The 17,592-nt window shown below is 43.0% G+C and overlaps 1 long non-coding RNA gene across 7 annotated transcripts in view; it reads left to right on the plus strand.

Annotated features, from left to right (window-relative positions):
* Window positions 1-14,522, plus strand: part of LOC127474480 (uncharacterized) — a 119,497-nt gene extending 104,975 nt beyond the window's left edge. For 5 of the 7 annotated variants that reach the window (XR_007905869.1, XR_007905864.1, XR_007905865.1 and 2 more), the window contains 3 exons: window positions 6,653-6,743; window positions 9,142-9,225; window positions 9,828-14,522. This is a non-coding gene — a long non-coding RNA (uncharacterized LOC127474480). Of the gene's footprint in view, window positions 1-6,652; window positions 6,744-9,141 lie in introns of all 7 variants that reach the window. The other 2 variants (XR_007905870.1, XR_007905866.1) reach the window with 2 other exon arrangements.
* The last annotated feature ends 3,070 nt before the right edge of the window (window positions 14,523-17,592 follow it).

Consider the following 17,592-nt stretch of genomic DNA (forward strand, 5'->3'; position numbering starts at 1 on the left):
CAGTGTATCAGGACAAGTCAGTGTTTAATTATGGCCATAATGTAAATGCCAAAATATTTACAATCATTTTGGTTCATTGAGCTTCTCCACACGTCAGGAGAAGGATGAAGAGGAGTACGTTTTTGTCTCTCTTCACTATTCTGTATTTCTTAAGCTGTTACCTCGTTTCATCTTAAATGAACCTTCTCTAAAATACTCTGAACTTTTCAATTCCATTTCAGTTCACCCAGTGCCATCTGCCACGGTGTCTGCAATGTATTTCAGTCCTGACGAAATCCCCCTTTCTCATCGGTACCTCCGCACACTGTCGTAAGGATGATCTGACAAGCAAAGCTGGCAAGTTGTTCCCACCTTTGTTGCCAATTATAAAGCAGTGTAAAGAGGCAAATTCTGACAGCCTGTGTCCTTAGGGGTGTTTGAATACCTAACTCGTAGTCATATCATTATCAGTGAGGCTCTTGAACATCCCTGAGGCTCTGGGCTGGGGTCTCCGCTCACGTTTTGCTCAAGCAGTTTCTCCCTGACTTTAATCACTCTTCTGACTGTCTCAGATGGGTATTTAAAGCTGCAGATTTTTCCTCAGCATCAAAACCATTGACTTGGAGATAGACTGAGCACAGGGTACTAGCAGTTCCATCTAAAAGGGAATAAGCATCCAGCTGGTTGGTTTTCTAGTCATGGAGAAATCTGCAAGGTCAGTGAGCTTGGTACATGTGATGGGTCTCCTCACCACTGCCAAATGTGTTGGGAACTGTGGTCTGGAGCTCTCAGTTTATCTCATTCCTTTGCTTTCTGCTGCTCATTAAAAAATGGAATTAAAATCTCAGTGGTGTGAGATGTTCAGGCTGTCTGAAATGGTTTTCATTCTGTGGTTCCCACAATTTGTTCAGGCAAAAGGAAGGGAAGTTTTCCTGAAGTAAGCCACATTCTTCAGTAAAAACGCTGAACTCAGGTCACCTTTGACTTTACTGAGTCCTTCCTTTGCTATCTGTAACATTAAAATTACATGTGCATCTTAAAGGATTGCTCTGAAAACCATGATAGTTGTGTTACCACTCCTGTGGTCTTACCAAATTATATATTAAATACAAATATTGTCAAACATGTTCACCTCCCAGGGCTGAGTTTGGTGTCTTGTTCTGATATCTTGTTCTTCATCCTGAACAGAAACACAGGAGACTGAGGTCTTGTCTCTCGTTCTCACAGAGCACTGTAGAAATTGTGGCTGTTCAGAGTATTCCTTGAATCACTATGTGATGTTGTATAGTTGTGACTCCCAGGTTTCAAAATGGGATAAAGAACCTGTTACTAGCAGCAGCAAACGTGACCCATCTCCTTCTCTCGTGCCAGATGACTTTTTGATGTCAGATTTTGGAGGTATATGTTTCATGTGGGCACAGCTGGGTCTTGATTTAAACAAATAAAGCGACTTGAAACTACTCTGGGGCACAAATAAATGACTTGCAAGAATAGCAGAGTATTGAGCAACAGGCAAAGGATGTGTTGTTTCCTTTAAGGGTTCTGACTAGAAATGACGTCACTTAGATAGTTTGGATGTTTGTGAACACTACAGGGCTTGGAAAGGGAAAGCAAATCGGAAAAACACTGGGAAGCTGAACAATTTGTTTTGTTTTATGACTCCCTGGTAGTTTAATGAGGGAGCTATTACTCATGCGCTGTCACTGCACATCTAGAAAATTCCTCTGGGTTTAAAAACTGGCAGGAAAAAGTAGTTTCCTAAAAAACACTGAATTAATGAGATAAAGCCCATTGCTCAGGAGTCCCAAACAGGAAGGGTCAGAGGCGGAGCTGTGCAGGGCTCACGGTGTGTTGGAAATCTCCACAGGGGATTTCAGAGAGCAGATAGTGCTGGCAGGGATTCAGAGAAGTGATGCAGCAGATATGCTCAGCATCTCTCTTTTAGGATGCAGTAGCCTGGATTTGGGGAGAAAAAAATACAAGTTCAATTGGGGCATTGTCACCAATCCTCCCCCTCCATTCCTTTACATCTGAAAATATCTGGGACTGGGGTGTTTAAAGAAGGGGCTTTGTAGCCATGGGCAATGATACAAGGCAGTTTATTAGTAATATTGACATGTGAAATGAGGGAGATATATTTAAGAGAAGAAAAAGAAGTATTTGTTGTGTGGGCTTAATTATACAGCTTTAAATGAATTTTCACAGTTTTATAATCTGTATTCCTATGGTCTGACTTCTTGCTTTGAGTCTGTACTATTTTACAGATCTGTACAGTATTTTACAGATCTGTAGAGTGCAGTTTGCATGTTGACTTCAGTTATTTTTAGGTGATTTAGCCTATCCTGTCACATTCATACCGGATACACATTATCCTCACCTTAACTGGAAACCTGATATAACTTTCATGGCCCTGAAGGCAGGGTGAAGGCTGTTTAAGATTGATGGTGTAGAGAGCACAGTAAGCAGAGGGCTGCTCCAGTCTGGAAATGCAAGTGAATATTCCTTACCAACCCCCTGACACAATTACTCACTCGTAGCATAAGTTACTGTAATTTCTTTTGCCAAAAAAACTCTGATAAAGCAGAGGCTGTTAGGAGGGAAATCCGTAAGGAGTCTGGAAAGTGTGATGTAAGGATTAGTAATAGAATTAGCAAGCTGCTGTAACAGTTCTGCTACAGTTTCTCCTAAATTACAGTACCTCAAGCACAATCATAGTCATTCCTTGTCTTACTGCAGTGCTGTGGTGTAGTCCCAGTCAGTTTTGTCTTCTCCCTGTGTTGCTATCCTTGTAAGCCCTTTAAAAACTCTTTTAATTACTCATTTTATTCAAGAATATTACCAGTTTTCCACGGAAATACAGAAGTAGCCCTGGAAAGGTTGTGTATTTTAAGCTTCAGATCAAAATGATGCTCAGCTCTGTCCCCCTGTACATGCAACATACACCCTCTTTATCCAGTACTGAGCTGGTTTTTAAATTTTTCTGAAGCACAGAGGTGCCCAGTTTATGTCTCTGTGCTGGATTTTTGCCCTTGGGTGTGGAGCCCAACTGCTTGAGCCAGAATTAGGAAATACTTCCTACATGTGCTGTGAAAAAATGTTGGATGACAGGGCAGAGCTCAGTTTCCACCAGAATGGAACAGAATGAGACTGAAAAGGCTGGGGGGACGCTTGTGGTATTATGAAGATGGCAGGGGTGTGGATGTCATGGAATTTTGGAATCAAAATAGTCTGCAGAGAGGGAGACACTCCAGAGGGAACTTGCTTGGGACGCATTAGACCGAGGTTTGGGCATCAGTCGCTCTGAGGGTGTGTGGGGTGGGTGTGTGTGTGGCAGGGAGCACAGGGAGGCTCAGGAGCTGCGCAGCTGATGCAGGGAAATGTTCAGCCTCACATCTTGGATCTGTGCTGCTCCAGTTTTCCAGGGCAAGTGTGAAGCTGAAGGCTGAGAAGGCATAGAAAGGGGCTCTCCTGCTTTCCATGTGGGTGCTTCTGTGTCCAGTGAAGATAGTGAGCACTAGTGCTCCTGTGCAGCCTTGTTCTCTGGTTTTGGCATGGCTTCTGGTGGATTTTAGGTTCTTTGAGGGGACTTGGTGGTGTTCAGACTGCTTTTTGCCTAAATAGATTGCAGCAGAGTCTCAGTGAGAGGCAGGTTCCCTCGCTCCAGGTGGGACGCCTTCAACTGTGCAGGAAATACCAGGCTCTGATATGGCAGGTGCTGATGCCCCAGCAGCTACTGAGTAGAGAGTTTTATCAGTCTGGACTTCAGGCACCTAAATGCCACCAAAATTTGGGCAGAACCAAGACAGGCCACATGGATGATGCCTGCAGCCTCCCAGTCTCATGGCAAAGAGATGCTCCTCAGGCAGCCATCTGAGGACAACCGTGTCTCACTGCCTTCTTCAGCAGCAGGACTGGCCTTCCCAAAGCTCCTGTCCTGTGTGTGCTACACCAACAGGGGCTTGTTATTGATGGAAACCTACCTTAGTTTCTCTGGTAATGAGGGTTTAATTGTAGTCCATTCACATCATGATGGTTCAGCTGATTTCCTGCCTTGGCTGAGGGAGCGTCTCTGCTGTTTTCTCTCTGTGCTGAAAGGAAGCGGCTGAAGGAGTTGGTGTGTCTGACAGGCAGACCCAACCCAACGTGGTGCTGCTCCCACCTTTGCACTGGTGCCTATGCTGCCTGACACCACCATCCCACACCTGTTTGAGCTCCTCTCCCAGCTCCTGCTTTACAGCTGGATTTTGGAATGCCAGGTGTATGTACGCACCGCGTTCAAGCGATTGTCAGGTTTTGTGTTTGAAGACTTTCCTCTTCTGTCTTTTCTTAGACTTTGCTCTGTCAAGGCCTGTGCAGCTGGCGTTACATAGCACATACTTTATTATCCCAGTCATCACTTCGACTGTTTAATCCTTTTAACCTTCACAGTGGCTACAGTAGGAATTACGGGGATAATCTTGAGTGAATTTCCTTGGCCACTATTAAAACCACAAAGAAATCTAAAGTAGTTCTGTGAAAAAAGAATTTCTTGATGAAACTATTTGTGAGGGACTGAAAGGGGGGGAGTGCAAGTTGAGAACCCAGTCCAGCTGCAGGGAAATGGCTGTGGGGATACCACCACGGGCTGGCAGCTGCCACATTCCTGTACCCATCATCCCAAACCTGTTGTAAGCACAAAACAGTTAATGCAGAACAGTCATCCCTGCTGGGCATGGAAGGGACCTTGCTGCCAGATGGTATTTATGTTGTGCATTATCTCCGTAGGTTTTGCATCTGTCCTTGCTGCAGTTTTGTTTTCTGCCTTCAAATTCCCTTTTTTCTTATTGTGTCTAATAAATTAAATTGAATTTGCAAAATAGTACAAAGTGACATTAGGATGTGCCTGTTAACAGAGGAGAATTAATTAATTACATGCCATGAACTAACTGAACTCATTTAGTCATTGATGAATTAACTTAGTATGTCTGTTACAAACAGGAGAACTGGAATGCTGGCAGGATAAAGGGTGAAATCTCTCATTGACTAAATAACTGGTGTTTCTTTAGGTTTAGTTAGCGTTCCTTAGTCTAGTAATGGACAGATTTTTAGAAGTAAGAAGTTCTACCAGTCATTTGCAGTTGTGTTCCCCTCTGTGATTCCATCCTACACTGACATCTGCCCCTTGAATTCATTTGAAACCTTGAAGTTTCTACTTGCTTTTTCTTAACCAAATCTTATAACTAGTTCTTCATCATTCCCTTTTTTTCACTGGTCAGACTTTGAGTATCATCAATCCTATTTCCAGCTGGAGATTCCATTCTGCATGGATGTCTGTAATTCTGGGGGCAGGGGTTGTGGTCTTTCTTAATCATATTTCTGATGTGCACAGTGACATTCTCTCCGTGCACGTTCTGCATCTTACCTCTTCCCAGATTTCTTTGCAAACATGGATTTGATTTCTCTCTCTCTGCACTCAAGTTTCAGACCTGCACCTCTGTGCCTCATTTTGTTTTCCTTGCAAGGTGTTTGTGTGGCCTGCACACATGTGGGTTGATAGCACAGTATAGTGTTGACAGAAAGGAGCTTTCTCCCATGCCAGCCCTCTGTAAATGCCACAAAAATACCTTTTTATTTAAACCTCTGGTTTAAAACTATATCCTTCTATACAGCCCAGAGTAGAATGACCAGTGGGCTGTTAATCTGCCCTTATATCAGGTTTTATTGTCTCATTATTCCTTATACTTTCTATTCTTTTATGTGTGTTCTCACTTTTTTGCCTCAGGCAGTAAACTAGAAACCAAACTCATTTTATTCTGTTTTATGTGAAGCTTCTAGATTGGTGTGTTTTGATCCATGACAGGGTCTCTGCCCTGCTACAGTAGTTGCCTTTCTTGGAAATCATTGGGAAGGTAAATACCTGCAGTAGCTTTAAAATCTGCACAAGCTGAGTTTCTCAGCTCTCAAGGCAAATCAGAACTTCAGCTGTGCTTCGATGCTCCAATTATGAGATGCTAACCTTGTTTGCAGCTTCAACAGGTGGAGCCAGTTGCAGGGAGAAGACTAATAAGACGACAAATATTGGATATGTGCACATTATGTTTTCCTGATGGATAGGGACACGCTTTCCTGGTGCAGCTAAAGATGTTTAATAGCCGTTGTCGATCAGAGCAATAACTATTCCATAAATCAGAATTACTTTCAGAATCCAACAGCCCCTTTTCCCATCTCTTGCTTGGCTGTGTTCAATATGTGGAGCCTTAAGTTGTCCTCTGATTAGCTCTGTGATTTCCATGGCGTGTGCCAGCATCAGTGTTTATTATTGAAGCACATTGTCTGCTTTTCTCTTGATGATGTGACTGTCCTGTAACAGAAGTCACATGCACAAACTGAGTAGTAACAGGAGTTCAGGAGGAAGGATCAGTAAATATTCTAAGCTCTGCGTGGTTGTGCAGATGTAATTGATTCCAGCCCTGCCAGATGCTCACCAGTTGATCCAGATGATCCTTGCTCAGCATGCGGTGAAGATCCCTGTCATCTCCTGGCTCTTCCAGTCTCTAGCACAGCTTACAGGCCATTGCTCAGTCCCTAAAATCTTTATCTTTACCGTAACCATGTGACTTTTTTGTATTTTTGGGGGAAGCTAAACTGGAAATGCGCACACGCGCATTTACGTAAACCGTTTTATAAATTCCAGGTGCTGATCTCACAAAGGTGTCCTGCATGTGCCAAAGGACGAACGTGTTGTTTGAGGGAAAAGCTGTCCATAAATCTGTGCAAACTGAAAGGTAAATAATTTCTTTTTCCAGTACATTGATGGAGTAAGATCTCTGCATCGGTTATTTTCCCTGCTGTGAAATATGTGGTGTAAATGTATCTGGCGTATATTATATTTGTCACCGCGCAGCAGCAGAATGTAGGAAGTGGTTATCTTTAAAAAAAATTGATTTATGCTTCATAGAATCACAGACTGGTTTGGGTTGGAAGGGACCTTAAAGATCATCTTGTTCCAACCCCCTGCCCTGGGCAGGGACACCTTCCACTAGACCAGTTTGCTCAGATCCCCGTCCATTCCTTGTTGTGCTTCTTTTGCATAACAAGGAAAGGTTCAGAGGTGGCTTGTTTCACTCTGAAAATATTTCTGGCTTGGATTTCAGGATTTTTTTGCAGTGTCATACATGATGGGAGGAGTAAAGAATATTTGTCTTGGAATAAAAGATCCGCTGCAGTGTGCTTGTGAGGCGTAAGAATTCAGCTGAGGTTAAAACTTGAAGTGGTCTGATTGAGTTTCCTATCTTTCTTAATTGTTATCTTTTTTTCTGTGTGATAATTTTAATTTCACTTCCTCTTCGGTAATTGTGGAGTCTTCCAAAGTAATCTTGAGTTTGTATTATATCAGACAAAAATTACAGACTAATAAATGTTTTCGTGGTGTTTAGTGTTATTTTTAAAAGATATGTAAGAGAAGTTCTTTCCAGGTCCTTTGACAGACAAACTACCGTGATGATTCCTGGGGCAGCATAAATTAATCCAGTGCTGGAGATAAGCATAGAGGCAACAACATTAAAGGGTGCCTGGTTTTAAGAGCTCACTTTGTAGGGACAGAAGTGGCTGTGATACAACACATGGCACTAGGATACAAACAGTAGGTGTAGCTTTGGAGTGCTCCATGATGGACATTTCTACTCAGGGATGGGATTAGCACTTCTATTGAAACTTATATAACAGCTACAGTGCCAGGGTGGTTGCTAAAAATGATGCTCATTGCTGTTAGATCCCAAAAGCTTTCAGTCAGAAGAACTATTTTCAGCTGAAGAAATATTATTTTTTTATTCCTAATGGTCATTGTTTTTCTCCCGGATCCCAATGAGATACTTCTAAATATGTAAGGCAGCAGTAGAAATGAAAAAAAAGTGTTTATGTAATGTAAAGACATGGACAAGCAACATTGAGTTTTGTTGTGGGTGGCTACTTCATTATCATATCTTCATTAACATACCCTGGCAGTCAGCAGGGAATTACATTGTTCCTTATGTCTGTCCTGTCCAGTGGCTAAAATATAACATCAGCTGCTTTTATCCAGCAAATCTTGATCCCTTTGGGAAAAAACCCACTGTTTTCCTGCCTCTGTTGCCCCAGAGGTTGGTGTTGGACTGAAGAGCTGCTATGGTGATGGGCACAGGGATGGGAATGTGGACAGAAATAGAGCGAGGCTGAAGCCAGGCTGTTCCTGCTTCCTTATGGTTTCAGTAGCCCTCTCTGATATGGATGGTGACTGATTCCAAGGAGGTATTTATTATTACATATTTGAGGCAGGGTATTTCTGCCTCAGGTTCTCATAATTAACACAAAATGATACTCAGGCAAAAAGGAGGGTGGGGTTCTCAGATTGATAATGTTTTTTACAAGGATGCGCATCATAATTCCCTGCAGAGCAGTTTGTGCCCGTTGTGCTGGGATTTGGATGCACAGAAATCTCCCTCCTCCCATCCAAACTGAAGTCAGTTTTTGGTGATGCATAATTCATACTCTGAAGCCTGTGTCACAAAAACATCTTAGTGCTTTTTTTCCCCCAGCTTGATAAGCCCGCTTTTGTATTTTTAGGATTTCCTTTGCTGCTAATCCCCAAAATCAGCCTGAAGAGGTTTCAAAACAGAGTTCAGAGTAAATCTGAGGCAACTTCTACGTCAAGGATATTGCTGTATGCAGCAGGTGATTCTCTGGCACCTGCTGTATATGGATTCTGCCTCCACAGAGGTTTATTTCCTTGTGGCATGAGGGCTCAAAATGCCATGGAGTCAGTGCACAAGGTGGACTGCACCTCACAGGAGTCTGCCAGGAGGTTTGGATACATCTTTGGATATATATTAAAAGGAGTAACAGGTACTTTGTTATGAAACAGAGACAGCAGTTTCTTTTGATGAATTTTGAAGCTCTAATCAGAAATTACTCCTTCCAAGGGGAACATGATACCTGTATTTACTGCTGTTGCTTAGTGGTACACTGTGATTGCCTGTTCTGACCATAAATGCACTCACATAAATTCGGATTGTGAGGAACCATAACGTGGCTAAAAAGCCTGTGTAAGAGCCTGGAGGAAGAAAAGGATGATTCTGAAGTTGTATTTTAATTTATATCTCTGCAGAACAACACAGAGCTTCTTGTGGTTTGTTTTTTTTCTTCCAGATTCTGAAGACAAACCTGTCAGTAGTGAATTGTCCCAGAAGCACATGGAGAAAGTTGTACATGGTGGAGGCTGTTTTTTCTGAGGTACAGAACATCTGTGTCCTTCCTTGGTATCAGCTGTTGTAAATACCTTGTAGCCATTAAGCCTTTATTGCTCAAAGCTTTGAGAAGCTTTGAAATTAAAAAGATAAAGGTACTGTGTGTGCATAATGGATAAATTGAATGTTTCACTAGTGGGAAATAACTGTCTTTATTTGAGAGCTGTGTCCCTGTTCCAGAGGGATGTTCCCCAGATCTCTTACTTCGTAGTTCTTCTCAGTGCAGCTAAACAAAGCACAGGAAGGAATGGGAAGTACTCTCATCAGTGTAGGAAATCTTTTCAGTAATGGTTTTTCATGTCAATAATTTCCTCACAAATGTTTTTTGTTCTTACCTGTTTATATCAAGCCACTGCAGACCTTCTGATCATATTAAATTCCATTCGTGGAGGCTTTGATTGTTTCTTGCACACTGCCCATTTAATGTAAGAAAACAAAATTGTTCAGTAAGAAAAATTCAGATGGAAAAATTCAGGCCTGTGGGGGAAGTTGGACCTTGTGCAAAAACCCAGTAAAACTTGAGTAAGAACCTCAGAGTTCAGTGTATTGATTTTCTTGTGAAAGTTCAAGAGCTGTGTTTCGTTGCAGGCTGAAACTCATCTCAACTCCTCATGACCAGCTGAGCAAGAGAGATGGGATTTGATGCTATCCAAGGTGTAATTCCACAGTTCATGTCTTTTGCTACTGCCAGCTTTAATAAGTTTCTGCCCACTCCCAGCCATTCATTTCCAGCCCAGCAGCAATGCAGTGCCATCTCTTCCCTGACCGTGCGGAAAACCAGATGGCTGAAAATAACTCAGTCAAGAAAAGAAACCCTATATTTTATTTTTTTTCCTTTGAATTAGAATCATTTGAATGATGCCCACGGGCAGTCGTATTGGTACAACTTGAAGGTGACATGAACTGCAGCATCAGAGGCAGCAGTGAGCACTGGAGGGTGTCCCAATGCTAAGTGATCTTGCTGTCAACAAAAATCTGCTCTGGGACCATATCCTGGATGAAGGGGTGTTTCACTAGCCACAGGATTATTTATTGAACTGCTGCTTTTCATTTATTTTATTAAGGAAGATTAACATCTTCTTGTTTGGGCAGGTTTATTTTTTTTTACTTGAGGAGATAAACCATCTCTGTGAGAAGTCAGTCAGCTTTGTGGACAGCCATGAATGTCAATAAAGTCTTGGCAAACACAGTAGGCATTTATTCAGCCTTGCAAATTAAAAACATTTTTCCTGCTTGTTTAGTGAAGGGAACAAAAAAAGACAAATTACATAGCGGATGAGCTCTCTTGATAGTTGGAATTCATTAAGCTGGTGGTGAAAACGCTGGGGGATTGATGGTGCAGAAAAAGAAAAGATGAAGCAGCTTTTCCCCAATAGCTGTGGTTTAAGTTCAAGTTGAAAATGACCAAAAAAAAAAAAAAACCCTTAAAGACATCTGTAACTGACTTCACAGTCTCAATTTCTATCTGGGTAGACAGTTCTTTTCTCACTGCAGTTAATATTAATTGGTTTTTCAGCTGACAGATAATTTCTCAGTGGTTCCTTCATCTCCATCATGCCATGGGGTGTCTGCAGCAGCTCATAAATGAGATCCACGGCGAGGCATTAAGTAGGAAGTTCTCACAGTCCCTTCCCCTTCTACAGACAGAACCTTTCTGCAGACTTGTCACTCTGTCATCTTCCCCTGGCTTCACGTTTTATTTAAAAAAAAAATAAAAATGGGGGGAATTTAAAAAGTTACAGTAAGTTGAGCAGTTTGTCAGATGTAATGTTCTCACAGGCCATTGTCTGCAAATTACAGGCTGGCTCAGTCTTTCAGATGGATCGTAAAGCTGTCCTAAGTCAAGCTCTCACAAAATCCATTTACACAGCTCCTGTTGTGGCAGGGCACGGAAAGGAAGCTGTAGGACTTATTTTTTAATGAATTTCCTGTGCAGGGATCATTAGTCCACATGGAAGTCTTTCCAAGTTGCACCCAGTGCATGTTCTCTCTGATTATCCCTGATTAATCTGATAAAGTGCCCACAGTTGTCATTTGCAGTCACAGATGGGATCACAGTTCTCAAATTATTCCAAGTGCAGAAATTCTGCAGGAATTCATCAGTGGAAGAGAGAGGGTTCCCTGATAGGTGTTTGAATGCAGCTAAACCACCTGTAAATCAGTACAGTTACTTAGCAGCAAAACAAAACCATTGTAAACTTTGTTCTTGCAGTGCTTTAATTGCAGACAAAGCTTTACTCATGCAAGTCATCCCATCAATGTCAAATAAAAACATGAATTATTAAGTATTTAAGATTAGGGCTTAAGTCACTGGCATGTCATTCTCATAATTTTCTCTGGAGGATTACAGAACACTTAATTTGTAATTACAGAAACAGAAATGTAATCAAATGCTCTTCCAGCTACAGGTTTTACCAATTTACAGTGAATTCTGGGTTTGCTCTTCCTATTTCCCAAGCTCTTGCTTTTAAATGTAAAAAAGTTAACTCCTCTGTTCCTCCTCTTCTTCCCAGCTCAATGAGAAAGTTGCCCTCAGCTCTTCTGATCATTAAATCTAAGAAGGATGGAGCAGTTCAAGATCTGAAAATGTTCTAAAACTTCCAGGACCTAATTAGAAGGAGGCATCTTGGAGCAGCACAATAGCTCTCTCTGTGCAGTTCATTTGTTTTTCCAATTTAGAAATGACAGTTTACAGCCCTAACGCGAGCGTGTTTCTCATTAGCCGTGTTCTAGAAAGACACAGAGTTATTACAAGTTCTGAAAGATGCTTTCTTCAGAAGTGCAAATGATATTAAATGGCAGAACTTGCTCTCTGGATAGTCAGATGGAGATGCTGTGGTCTGCACCCATCCTAGGTCGTGTGGTAAAGGCAGAGCCATGCAGCCAGACCTCGGCTTCAAATCCATGGGTGTCATGAATGCAATGCATAGAAGAGATGCTACAGCACGATTTAGCCTTGTCCTGGGAAGATAATGGCTGGGAAGTGTCATTGCTTTCCTTGTTTCACAGATGGATCTCAGGTTTCTTGGACTTTCTCATGAAGATTTTCTTGGAGAGGACTGTGTTAGCTGTGCTGCTGACAGATGCCCTTGTGAGAACTGTCCCCACTAACTTGATTTCTCTCCTTCAGCCATCTAGAAGTTTGGTTCCTAGTCTAAGCTGGTTGGTTTTGTTGTCCTTGTGGTAAAGGAAGAGAGAGCTGCATCTTGGGAGATGATAAAGCTTTAGGAAATGATGTGATTAGTCTTTTACGTGGTTTTCTGCACCCTGAAGGGAAAGAGTTTGAAAATACTTTTTTGCCTGTAATCAGGACTCCACAGATGGGTTCATCTTGGGTGATGGTGTAGGGTCTGGAACTGAAGTTCTATGAGGAGCAGCTGAGGGAGCTGGGGGGGCTCAGCCTGGAGAAGAGGAGGCTCAGGGGGGACCTTCTCGCTCTCTACAATTCCCTGACAGGAGGGGGGAGGGTGGTGGGGTTGGTCTCCTCTCCCAAGGAACCAGGGACAGGACAAGGGGAAATGGCCTCAAGTTGCAGCAGGGGAGGCTCAGGTTGGATATTGGGAAAAATTTCTTCACTGAAAGAATCGTTAAGCGCTGGAACAGGTTGCCCAGAGCAGTGGTGGAATCACCATCCCTGGAAGTTCTCAAAAAACGAGTGGACCTGGCACTTCATGACATGGGTTAGTGGGCATAGGTGGCATTAAGTCAGAGGTTGGACTTGATCATCTTAAAGGTCTTTTCCAACCTAAATTACTCTGTGGTTCTAATCTATTAAAATCAGCTTTCACAGGGCTTCCAGGAGCTGGTACAGAGCACAAAAGGGTAATGAACTGCAGGGGGGAAGAATTAAGATGCTTCACTCTTCTTGAAAATACTGCAGTAAGGCAAAATCTGGGGCTTTTGCATTGCTGGAGGAATCAGTTTGGTTCTGCCCCCACTTCAAAGCAGCTTTATTGTATTGCTAGAGCACCAGTGTTTTTGTGTGCCTGCGTGGAAGATTCCCAGGCAGCTGTATGTGCTCGGGGCAGAGCCTGGGGACACACGGGCGGGAGCACAGCTCGGTCCTGCTGCTTCCTGCCTGCTCTGCTCCACACAGGCACTTTCTGGACAGAAAAGCTGCACAGTAAATCCAGTGCTGATGTGGCCTGGCACAGTGACAGCTCTTCCAGTAACTGCCCGCTCTCGGAGGCCCATCCTCCTCCGTTGGGTTGTTTTCCTTAAAACAGTGCTGTTCTACACCCGGATGGGGCACACGGCCTCTCTGTGCCTCCCTCTGCCACCAGAAACTCCGTGGTGCCTTCTCTGCTGCTGCTTGGGGGGGTAATTAGTTCCTGGCTGAGAGGCTGTGATGTTACCTATCGAGTGCTTCCCAGAATGTGTCGCCCCAGAGCGGGGCTGTGCAGGCACTCAGACTTGCTCGACATGGCCCTGCAGATGTGGTCCTTCGGATCTCAGGTTTGTTCTGCCAGCTGAGATGAGGAGCTGCAGACAGGTTATTAAAAAAAACAAAAAACCAAATCTGCTTGAAAGGGAGTAAATTGTCTAGAACACACTTCAGTAGCAGATTTCCAGGAAAAAGCCCTGTGTCAGATTTCTAAGAAGTAGTGCTGGTTCCAGGTGGTGAGTGCCAGGTCTGAACAATCCGTAATCAATGCAGTCCTTAGCGTTAGGTTTGGGCACACACTTTCTCCCTAATTTGCAAATCCCACCTCAGCCAGGGCTAGCAGGCAGGTGGGCAAGTTTTCAGGCTCTCTGCATGGCCTTTGAATATTAAACATTTAGGCCTTAACGTGTAGCTTCTGTGCCACGCTGGTACTTTGGCTGCTGCTGTTAAAATGAAGACATGGTAACATCCTGCAGGAGAACTGTCACACGTGTTTTGCCATCATGAGAGGGAGTTTGCAGCAGCACTACCCTTGCTGGTGTGTCTGGAGGTAGCTGTTCTGTGGGCAGAGCTCAGCAGACAGAATGTGTTAATAGAAGACAGCAACACAAGTAGGATGAAGGCCCTTCATTCCTTGTTAAAGCCTTGTACATGTTGTTCAAGCTTGGCTAACAAAATTCTTCAGAGTGACACTGCTGCAAGCAATTCTCTTGCTGTTGGTAGCAATATAATAGAAAACAGAAGTGAACATTTGGTGACTCAAACCAAAATCAAGGGTAAGAATAAGAAAAAAGCATCAACTGTTTAATAGGAAAAATAAAAACCCGACATGGCTAGGTATTCTTCTGTGGCATTTCCAATTTATTGTTACAGGAATATCCTCCCAGCTAGACACAAGCTCCCTCAGGAAGCTGGTTTCATATGGTGGTTTAGATTTAACTATTCATTGTCTAGCACCATTTGAAATCAGTGTTCTTGGAGGAAGAATGCCTGCCTTCATCAGGGAAACGGATCCTCAGAAGCCTCAGAGGAAAAGAAGAGAAGGTCAGCATCTTCCTTGTGTGGTTCTGCTGTTGTAATTAGCTCCACCACCAAATGAGGTCCCTTGGGACCATGGGGGGTCTGTGGCCCAAGTGACTCTTGGGAGAGCTGTGCAGTGTGTGATTTCAAAGGCAGGAATTCTGCTGTCAGCATGTTTATAATCCTTGTGAGTGGTGAACGGCAGCTTCGGAACCAGAGGAGGGCTCATGAGACAGAGACAACGCAGAAAAGTGTGACACAGAATTCCAGCTCAATATTGAAGATGTTGATTTTAATGCACCAGCTGGTGAAAACTCTAGCACAGCTAGTTCATACAACATGGTGAGGAATTAGGAAGGGAACTGTATGTACTCCACTTTTTTTCCAACTCAAAACATGTTTTAGCCTCACATGGGTACACCTTGGTTGGTTCATTATCAACCTTGTAAATACCTTGTATGTGTATCATACAAGACACAATGGAATTTAAAGCAGGTGATTCTGCACTGAAGTGCTGGGAATTCTGGATGCTGTTTGCATCCCAGCTGCGTGTCTTGCTTTTTCTTGTGGCGTGTTTGGCAGGTGAGAATATGTTATTTATTTTGTGTGACTTCACAGTGTTCAGGTCACAGTTTGATGGCTGAATGTGCTCCTTGTAGCTGATGGAAATGGCCAGCACCAGCGACTGTGAGAATTGGAACACGCTGTGGTTGGTCACGTTGTCCAAGTTTACTGAAATTTGGACAGTTTTTAAGTGCTTCAAGATGATATTTTTATAAGTATTTCACTGTATTAAAAGATGCCTGTAGCTAATGGTTGATTTTGAAAGTTTTCACTGTACCTTTGTTTCCTCATCAACATTTTAATAACGCTTTTAATGTTTTGTTAGCGAATAATGCCACAGAGGTAATTAATTAACATTTTTCAAGAGTTTGGGGATTCTCCAGTGTCAAACACTATCCAGCACTTAACTCTTCGTCCTTGCAGATCTCCGTAACCCCTTTAGAGGATGACTGATTTCTTTTGGTGTTCAGAGTCAATAATATTTTCTAGCACCATTTGAAATCGGTTATAGTGATTGGGGAATTGCTCCTCGTGACTTTTTGTGCAAGAGGCTCCACAGAGAATCTTCAGTGGCGTAATCCAGGGCTGAAAACAGGGAAGTGTGTTATTTTAGTGAATGGAGCTGCTGAATGCAGAAATACTAGGAGTTTAAATTCTTGCGAGGTGGTTTTATATAGCTGGAGAATTTTCCTCAGGGATAATGCAACCTCTAATGGATGGAATATGTAAAATTTGTTAACAAGGGGTCTTGGTTTAGGTCCTTTGCATAAAGATGATGGTTGAAAATGGTTTGGAAAGCCATAAGGTGCTGAGAGGGAAGACAAAGGGAGATGGTTTTCCCAGTGAGAAAAAACAGTGTGGACTTGAGATAAAAGAGGAAAAGCCCCACCCTGTTGGTTTAATGATCCTGTCTGTGAAGTATGAGGAAATCTAAGGAGCAGCAGGAAGCTTTCCAATCTCCAGTTCCCATACTCTGGACATGCTGAAAGCAAGATCTCATGGAAGATCTCAGTGCCAGCCTGGGAGTTCTTGTGTTCACCTCTTGTACACTCTGAGCAGTGCAAGCAATAAAAGACCTGAGTCATCTTTCCAGGGGAGTTTAAGAAGTTTTACCTGAAAATTCAGCTCTTCAGTGAAACAGAACTGGCCGGAGGCAGAGTTGAAGGTGGGTCGTGTCCTCAGTTCCAGCAGGATCTCATTATCCATGAAGATAATGTCTGAGAATCTTATTTCAAACAGCTTCTCATACTGCATCCAGCTTTTTGGAAGTTAATAATACAAACCAACCTTCAGCAACTCGTCCCTGTAGCAGGGGATATTTTCCCTGGATGTCCTGGTGAATTCAGCAGTGGACTGCTTTTCCTGTTATTCCATATTCCATTATTCCAACTGGGGCATCTTGAATATTCAGAGGCATTTTTAAGGTTGTGGCTGATTGTTGGCAGCAAATTTACCTTTCTCTTGTACCCTCCATCTTTTCTTTGGTATATGAAAACATTTTGAAAGCAGGAGGGAGACTTTGGGTGAGGGCATGGAGGGAGAGGTCAAAGGAAAATGGCTTCAAACTGACAGAGGAAAGGGTTAGATGGGATATTAGGAGGAAGTTCTTCCCTGTGAGGGTGGTGAGGCCCTGGCACAGGTTGCCCAGAAGAAGCTGTGGCTGCCCCATCCCTAGAAGTGTTCAAGGCCAGGCTGGACAGGGTTTGGAGCAACCTGGTCTGGTGGAAGGTGTCCCTGCCCATGGCAGGGGGTTGGAATGAAATGATCTTTAAGGTGATATCCAACCCAGACTATTCTATGATTGTGGGATATGCTGCCATTGCTTTATTTCTAACTAAGATTATCATGAACTAAAAGAGACTTTATGTGAAGAGTATGGGACGTTTTCTTAGTCTGTCACTTCCATCCATTTATGAAATCCACCCTCATGGTCTGTCTTGTTTAAACTCTGAGAAGTGGGTAGTACTGTGTTCAGTACAAAAGACTGTAGGTTAGCCCTTCAATTAATACAAAAATCACTAAAATATGGAAAAAGTAGACTGACTGGCAGCATGGGGGTTTTGCAGTGTGATGCAGAGGGGTGACACCTGCCCACATGGATATTTTAGGAGTTTCGACAGATGTTCTCGTGGAGGTTAAAAACTGTACAGAATGAAGTGTTGCATTCTGGAAATGTGACTTAAAAGTAATCATCATGTTTTAAGTACATCCCTTGCCTAAGTAGCTCCCATACAGACTGTTGCTTAAATGATTTCTCTAGTGAAGTCCCTGACGGAGCAGATGGATCTGTTTGGAGTTTTGCTGCTTGTACTGTGTGTGTAGGATCGAAACGTCTGGACTCAGGGAAACCTGTTAGCACAAAAACTAATCTTAAGGTAAGAATCA

The sequence above is a fragment of the Manacus candei genome, unplaced genomic scaffold (genome assembly GCF_025592945.1).
Source record: "Manacus candei isolate 608988 ecotype Guabito, Panama unplaced genomic scaffold, ASM2559294v1 h1tg000042l, whole genome shotgun sequence".
Classification (NCBI taxonomy): domain Eukaryota; kingdom Metazoa; phylum Chordata; class Aves; order Passeriformes; family Pipridae; genus Manacus; species Manacus candei.